An 8,768-nucleotide genomic window follows, 5' to 3' on the forward strand; every position below is an offset into this window, starting at 1 on the left:
ACCAGGGGCAGCTCCTGCATTGAGCATCTGCCCCCTGGTGGTCAGTGTGTGTCATAGTGACCAGTCATTCCCAGTCTTTCTGCTGTTAGGGTCAGTTTGCATATCACCCTTTTACTATATAGGATAGAGGCCTGGTGCACAGGTGGGGACCAGCTGGTTTGCCCTGAATGGTGTCCCGGATCAGGGTGGGGGACCCACTTGGGTGCCTGGCCAGCCTGGGTGAGGGGATGATGGCTGTTTTCAGGCTGCCTGCACCCCCTTCAGGGTGGGGGGTCCCCACTGGGGTGCCTGGCCAGCCTGGATGAGGGGCTGAGGGCTGTTTTCAGACAGGCCAAGTCTGCAACTGAAGCTCCAGTCTTTCCTTTTTTTCTTTTTTTCTTCTGGGCTTTATTTACCTCCTGGAATTGAAACTTTGTTGTGGCTCCAGCTCTGAGCCCAGCTGGCTGAAAGCAGGTACCTGGGGTTTGTTTAGCTTCTATAATTGCAACATTGTTGCATCTGGAGCTCAGAGCTGGGCCCCCGCAAGCGGGGAACCTTCTGCAACTGAAGCTCCAGTCTTTCCTTTTTTTCTTTTTTTCTTCTGGGCTTTATTTACCTCCTGGAATTGAAACTTTGTTGTGGCTCCAGCTCTGAGCCCAGCTGGCTGAAAGCAGGTACCTGGGGTTTGTTTAGCTTCTATAATTGCAACATTGTTGCATCTGGAGCTCAGAGCTGGGCCCCCGCAAGCGGGGAACCTTGGCTTCCTTCTTCACTGGGGCAACCAAGCCTCATGTTCGCTTCAGCTGCGTGGCTGTCGGCTGCCACCTTGGTTGGCAGTTAATTTGCATATCACCCTGATTAGCCAATGGGAAGCATAGCAGGGGTATGGTTAATTACCATGTTTGTCTATTATTAGGTAGGATACCTCATATTTTCTACAAATTGCCTTTGATTTTGTTTAGAATTATACATAAAATAACTTCAATTTTAATCTGTGTATATGCAGATTAAATAGTCAAGTAAAGGAAACCAAGTTTATGCTAACTAGCAAAAGAAAACATTCTGTAATTTTTTCTCTAAAGAATGTTTAAGTGATACTCAACTCTACTGTATCCTGATACAGTGGATGTATGTGATGGGTAAAAGCAGCCTTCTGCTTCAGCCAGGGCATAATTCTGAACCGTTTGCTGTACAGGGCTTCTCATAAGCTTTTCTACAGAAAAAGAACTCTTCTGCTAAAAGTATCAGCTTCAGACTTTACGTTCTAGGATCATCAAATTGTTTGCATTTCCCTAATATAGCCCCTATTGTATAGTGCCTTTGTTTAGTCTGTTGTCTCAGCTTAAAATATTTCCCCCATTTTCTTTTCTATTCTTACCTAACAGGTAAAACTATTCATCCAAAGGTGCAGTACAGACATTGCCTCTTCCAGGAGTCTTCCCTTTCTACCAATTCCCTAAGGGAGTAGGGTCCAGGTACACCTTCCTGAGGTCCTCCAATAACAGATTTTTCTCTTTCACACTACTTACTACATTGAATTATAATTATTCCTTTGTGCAACTAAATCCATATAAGTTAACAGCTTGTATCTTACCAGTCAATCCCCAAATCTTAAAATAGCTCCAACCCACAAATGAATGAATATTTAATAGGTAGAGAGGGTGACCATTGTAGGCAAAAGAAAAATACATAATATCAGCTAAGAAGTTGGTAAGCATATAACTTTTTTATTTTGTTTTGGAACAGGGAGTAGGCCAATTTAATTAGAGTCTCTTCAAGGGGAGAAATGGGGTAAAACACCAAAATATATTATGACCACATTGCGAGGGCATTAATACCAGACCATGCATAATTCAGGAAGCACTGGGAAACCTTTCAAGTTTTTAAATCAGAGGAATGGTAGTCTCTTAATTGGTCTTTCTCCTTCCTATCTCCCCCTCTTCTAATACATCCTATAGATTAATATTCATAAGACAGCCCAGCTGGTATGGCTCAGTGGTTGAGCATTGACCCATGAACTAGGAGGTCGTGGTTTGATCAGGGTACATACCTGGGTTGGGGGCTTGATTCCCAGTAGGGGACATGCAGGAGGCAGTGGATGCATGATTTAATCTCTTATAGATGTTTCTATATCTCTCTCCCTCTCCCTTTCCCTTCCTCTCTCTGAAATCAATAAAAAACATATTTAAAACATACTCAAAACTGTGATCAAATCCCTTCCTTTCTTAAGCTTCCTTTGGTAACTGCTCATTACCAACAACATCTTAATGACATAGACTATAGTCCTTTAGAATAAATGGATTTCTTTCTTTTATTCTATCCAATTTATTTGTGATATTTCTCAAATGCCATTTTAAAATTATTTGTCTTATTTCCAAAACTAAATTTGGTATGTGGGGGAGAGAGGAGAGAACTGTGTCTTATTCTTTATAACTCCTAACACATGAATTTCCCACATGACCAACAGGGACACATTATGTATCTGCTGAATAATCTGAAAATCGTTTTGAATGAAATATGCCATGGGTAGTTACCCCAGGATAAGTAACAGCCAATTTTTGGCTGTTTGTGTAAAAGCCTAATTGCTATTTTCATTAATATGAGTATAAATACTGCTTTCCCAAACAAAGCAAGAAAAAAATATTTTATCTTAAAATTACATTATTATTACCCCGGTGCCTGTGCACTAGTATCCTGCTTTAAAAATGCCACATACAGAAAGTAGAGTCTGAATGAAGAAAAATGGAGCCATGTTAATTCTTCCTAATGACTTGTTTTTGCCAAAGGAACTCAACATATTTTGCTTTCTTTCTTTTTTTTTTTTTTTTTTTTTTTTTTTTGTATTTTTATACTGGCTGCACTCACAGGGGTTCATGATTGCCATCTCCACCATTTCCCTCAACTCCTTAATCTCTGGTTTACTTGGTCTTATCTCTTGCAAGCAACATGGAATTCAAATGACCTCCTACACCCTCTTTAAAATGGCTTGGTGCCAAGCCAGCTGGGGCCTTTCCTGGCATCCAGGCAGGGAAGTATATCTCATAACACATAAGCAATGCCTATTTGGCACAATTTACATGAAGCAATTTACTAAGCCAGTGAGTCATTTCTCAAGGTGATACTCCTGGCAGACTTCTCTTCTTTCAGCATTCTGCCCAGACCTACCCTTCTGCTACATTCCCAAATTGGCAATCGGTGTATTTAACACTCTTCCCATGTACATCCCCCAGGCAGACTTTTTCCTGTTTCTGACAAAAAACATGCAGAGTTAAGAGAGAGCATTAAAAGATCCCACACACTGAATGCACAAGTGATGCTAGACCTAATATAATCCTCCCACATTCCAGCAGTGCCTGGCTAAGGATTCAGTTTAAATCCTTACAAAATCTTCTTAATTGATTTCTGTAGCACAGCAATAAACACCCCCATGATTCATTAAGGTTTAAAACAGCCTTTTTAGATAATTTTAACAGGAAATTCCTTAAATTCCTTGTTTCAAGAAATTCTAACTTGTTCATGAAAACTTCTGAGGGTGAGAGTTATACTCCTGCTTATAGTATAGCTGAGAGATAGAGAGTGACAGCAGACACAGACACACACACACACACACACAAATAATAGATTTCTAATCATTTCTTGTAATGAAATTAACAGAATATTAAATTTATCATTTATGTAGTAGGTATAGCAATGGCTTAACATTTTCTTATCCTAGAGACTTAATTCAGTTTTTCCAACTTAATAATGGTAGAACATATCTGTCTCAGACATTAACTATTTTTGCAAACTATTTCAGGAACTGCTCATCCCTTACCTGGTCTACTACAGTAACCTAACTTTCTATTTTCTTCCAGTAACATTCACTCAATTTTCCACAGGATTAACAGTTACTTTTCTAAGAATCAAATCTGGTGATGTCACTGACCTGTTCAAATACCTTTCCATGGTCCAAATCATTTCCAGAATTAAGTCCAAATTCCTTAGCATTGCCTTCAAGGCACTTTTTCATTTGATTCCTGACAGTCATCACTTTTCTTCAAGCTGTATTCCAAGGATCCTGAGCATTTTGCAATTTACCAAAGAGAGAGATGTTTCCTGATCTGTCTCCTTATACATGAAATATCCTTCCCTTCTTTTCCTCCAAGTGAGCTTTTATTTGTCCCTGGACATGACCTAATCACAGATTTCTCTGTAAAACCTTTTTTGGCATTGTCCAGTTCATACCATAACCCACTCCAGGCAATATCTCAGTTAATCTTTCCTTGTGATTATATTATAATCTTAAGAAAAAACAATTTACTGAGGTGAAATTCACTTAACTTAAAATTAGCCATTTTAAAGTGAATTAACTCAGTGACATTTAGTACATTCACAAGGTTGTACAAACACTACCTGCATGGAGTTCCAAATGGTTATAACTTTTAATTTACCATAATATATCCCCCAAACCTGTATCTTTGCAATCACAATACTGCACACATAATACATGTTCAATAAATACAGATGGAATCACATATTAACAATAGAAAAGCATTTTATGGATTATTTTTATCCTCTTTTATTATCTAGTTTTAGGGAAAAAACATGGAATTAAGACTCATGCTCTGGAAAAATTTATCACACAAAAAGAAAAGATAAAAGGACAGGTGCATCTCCTCTCACACTAATATTAAGCAAATGGATCTTCAGGAATCAAATTTATAATTTGGCTTTTTCAAAATTCATTAAACCAATATTTATTGAGAATTTACTTATGTATCAAGAACTGTCCTAAGCACTGAGGGATACAACACTGAACAAAACAGAAAAAAAATCCTTGCCCTAAAGCCTACATTCCAGTAGTGTCAGAAAGACAATAAACATAACAAATAAATTCGATAGCATTTACAAAGTGGCAAATGCTCTCGGACAAAATAAAATTATAGCCACATAATTAGATCAGATGTTCTGGATGGAGATGCAGGAGGGGTTGCAATTTATTTATTTATTTGATTGATTGACTTGAAGGGGGGTCGGGGGGAAGGAAGGGAGAAAGAGACAGAGAGGGAGAAACATCTATCTGTTCCACTAATTTATGAATTCATCGGTTGCTTCTTGTATGTGCCCTGACTGGGGATCGAACCAGCAACCTTGGCATATCAGGATGATGCTCTAACCAACTGAGCTACCCAGCCAGGACAGGGGTGGCAATTTTAAATAGGTGGGCCTATATTAAGCAGGTGATATCTAAGCAAAGAGTTCAAGGAGGTGAGAAAGTAAATCATTCCAATATCTAAAAGGAAAAGCCAAGGCTAAGGCTTTGAGGCAGGAACATGTCTGATGTGCTCAAGGACAGTGCCGAAGCCAGAGTAGCTGGATCACAGTGAGCCTTTGGAACCGGGAAGGATGGAACTGTCATTAATGAGGAAGGAGAAGGTCTCTGGAAGGCTTCGGAAGACTAGGGGATCAGTGTGGGGCTTATTGAAGATGACTATTACTATCCAAGTAGAGATGTGTAATGAGCAGATGGATGTGTGAGTCTAGATCAGCCGGATCCGGCCCGTTTGAAATGAATAAAACTAAAAAAAAAGGCCGTACCCTTTTATGTAATAATGTTTACTTTGAATTTGTATTAGTTCACACAAACACTCCATCCATGCTTTTGTTCCAGCCCTCCGGTCCAGTTTAAGAACCCATTGTGGCCTTCGGGTCAAAAAGTTTGCCCACCCCTGGGCTAGATAGAGAACAGAGATGTGTAGGCTTAAGACATAAAATTAGGAATCATCAGCATTAGAGGGTGTTTAAGGTCATAAGATTGGATGAGAGTCCTAGGAAGTGATGTCCACGGACTGGCACTCCCCTGTAAAGATTTGGAGAGAAAAGAAATCTGCAAAGATGACTTAGAAGGAATTGCCAGAGAGGCAAGAAGAAAACCGAGAGCACAGTGTCAGGGAAGCCAAGGGAAGAGAGTTGTTCTAGAAGAAGAAATGAGCCATCAACTGCATTAAATGCCACGGAAAATTAAGTCAGATGAGAACTGACCACTGAATTCAGTAATTTGGAGGTCACCAGTGAATTTAACAAGATTAATTTTGGCAGAGTACTATGGGTAACAGTCTGATCAGAGTAGTTTAAGCGAGAACAAGAGAAGAGGAATTAGAGACAGTGAGCTTACAAGTTTTGAGAATTTTTGCTATTAAGGGAAGCAGAAAAGGATGGTAACTGGATGCAGAAGTGAGGTTGATATCAGCTTATTTTTTTCTTTTAAGATAGGAGAAATAATAGCATGCTCGTGGGGATGAGGTAGTGGACAGCAAAAAATTGAAAAACTAAAGGGGTGGGGGAGAATTGCTAGTGCTACATCCTTAAAATGGGCACCCATGCAGGGACGGATTGTCGAATTATGGTCAGCTGAACCATAGTTAAAGGAGGGAAGTCAGGGTATAGGTAACAGGTGCTGGTGGATAGGTAGACATGGTAATGGAGTATGCAGAAGTTCCCTTCTGAGTGCTTGAATCTTCTCAGTGAAGAAAGAAGCAAAGTAATCAACTGTAAGGGAGGGTAATAGAGAAAGGATTTTTAAGAAAAGAGGAAGAGATGTAAAAAAAATCTTGGAAATCACTTTGGTTTGTGCTACACAAAGTGTGGTCCAACGTGCCGCTCTACAAATTGTTTGTTACTAATCAACAATGTAACAGAACAGAAGTTGAGATCAGTGGATTTGTCTCATTGTACAACACACTTTCTAGAAACATGTGTAAATTTTGTAATTCTATTTCTTCTTTTCCTATGTATGATCACTCTGTGTATATTTTTTTAATTGTAATTTTATTTTTGTTAAATCTAATAAAAATTTTGGGTTTGTACTTTTGTCTTTTTTACAAATTTCATTTTATTGTATTTCACTGCTCACAATGATGTGGGATAAAAAACTGGTCCTTCACCACACATAAATTGGTCGTCCAGAACAGCTGCATAATAATTGGACTACAAAAATGTTTTGTAATTGCCAAGCAACATTAGGGGCTCACATGAGGCTTGCAGTCATTAGTTTAAAGACTATCAGTACGGTGGAGTGATTTTCTCCAGACACATTACGCTGCATAGAAGCAGGCAGGGAAGATGAGGAGCAGTATTTAAGTGAGCTGTCTCACTGTCAAGTGAGAATGATGATGCAAGAGAAGGGCAAGGGAATAGTGTGCAAGGGAGCAATGACAATGATTGACCATAATATTCAGGCCAGGTGAAGAAGGAAGAGAGGATATCAGAGGTGTGAGGGGCAGACCAGGTGTAAAGGGGTTGGGGAGAGGTCAGACAGGAAGCAGCCATGGGAGGAGAAGGACAACTACTATAGGCAGCATGGTCTGAGGGCTATGGGAGAAAAACAGCCAACACTTGACAGGACCTCACAGAAGACAGTGTCCTCAGGGAAGATACAGGTTCTCATGAGACCAAAAATTAAGGGACTCCTTCAGGAAGAGGTGGAAGAATGGCTGAGTTTGCTGCTGACGGACCATAAGTTGCAGAGGGCAGAGTGAAGGGGTTTCAAGAGGTAGGGAGGAATGACTGAATGGCAGAGACAGAAAAGGAGATTTACAGAGCCAAAAAGAAAGTGTGGGAGATGATGAGTTCCCCGGGCATCTAGGGTTACAAATGATGACTGGCATGAACAGGCATAAAGCACCTAAGATACTGTTTTTTGGAAATTTTTCATCATGGACAGTTATTTTATGAGACAAAAGAGGACCCAGGCCTGGATTATTCAAATGATCAGTAATATCTAATCAGTGGGTTATATCTTGGTTCTAGATAAGGCATGTTTATGCTACCTATCCTTAGGCTATTACATTTCTTACAGTACTAAACTGAATAAAATGTAAGGAAGGGCATAAAGATGACAAATGATCTGTTCATAACTGTGATTTTAAAAAAACTGAAGACAGAGTATGTTGATTAAAATGTGCATTTTGAATGATGTTTATTCAAATTGGTAACTAAAAATCTTCTCTACTAATATTCACTCTACCAATTTTTATTATTTGTCTACTTAACATAAACACAGTCCACATATACTAGATTGCTCAAGAAAAGGATCCTTTAAAAAATTATTTTAATAAAATAAAATTTTATATTAAAGTATTATTTTACTTATTATATCGATACTCTACCCATAGCTACACACACACACACACACACACACACAGCAATTAATCTTTCTCTTTCACTGAATCAGATCTTGTCTTCTCCTTCCCTTCCATTATCCCTTTGTCAAGATCATATTCATTGCCGAAACCGGTTTGGCTCAGTGGATGGAGCGTTGGCCTGCGGACTGAAAGGTCCCAAGTTCGATTCCGGTCAAGGGCATGTGCCTGGGTTGCGGGCACATCTCCACTAGGAGATGTGCAGGAGGCAGCTGATCGATGTTTCTAACTCTCTATCTCTCTCCCTTCCTCTCTGTAAAAAATCAATAAAAATATATTTAAAAAAAAAAAGATCATATTCATTATTTTTTTATGTTGTGCAGTATGGGAATAGGATGCCCTAATGGTCCTACTAAATCAGAATGGCATCATGTGATAAATCACCAATAAGAAAATTAATTATTTGGATGTGGAAGGATTTGTACACTGAACAATTTGATAAATAAAGTAGTCATAGTATATGGTAAGTTCAAGGGGTTCTGTTGTTGTTTTTTACTTTTTTATTTATTTATTTATTTATTTTAAATATATATATTTTATTGATTTTTTACAGAGAGAGGAAGGGAGAGAGATAGAGAGTTAGAAACATCGATGAGAGAGAAACATTGA

At 38.8% G+C, this 8,768-nt stretch overlaps 1 protein-coding gene across 2 annotated transcripts in view; it reads right to left on the reverse strand.

Moving 5' to 3' along the window:
* Positions 1-8,768, reverse strand: part of RASAL2 (RAS protein activator like 2) — a 177,050-nt gene that overhangs the window by 129,523 nt on the left and 38,759 nt on the right. The gene's annotated exons all lie outside the window — the stretch shown is intronic.

The sequence above is a fragment of the Myotis davidii genome, unplaced genomic scaffold (genome assembly GCF_000327345.1).
Source record: "Myotis davidii unplaced genomic scaffold, ASM32734v1 scaffold591, whole genome shotgun sequence".
NCBI lineage: Eukaryota > Metazoa > Chordata > Mammalia > Chiroptera > Vespertilionidae > Myotis > Myotis davidii.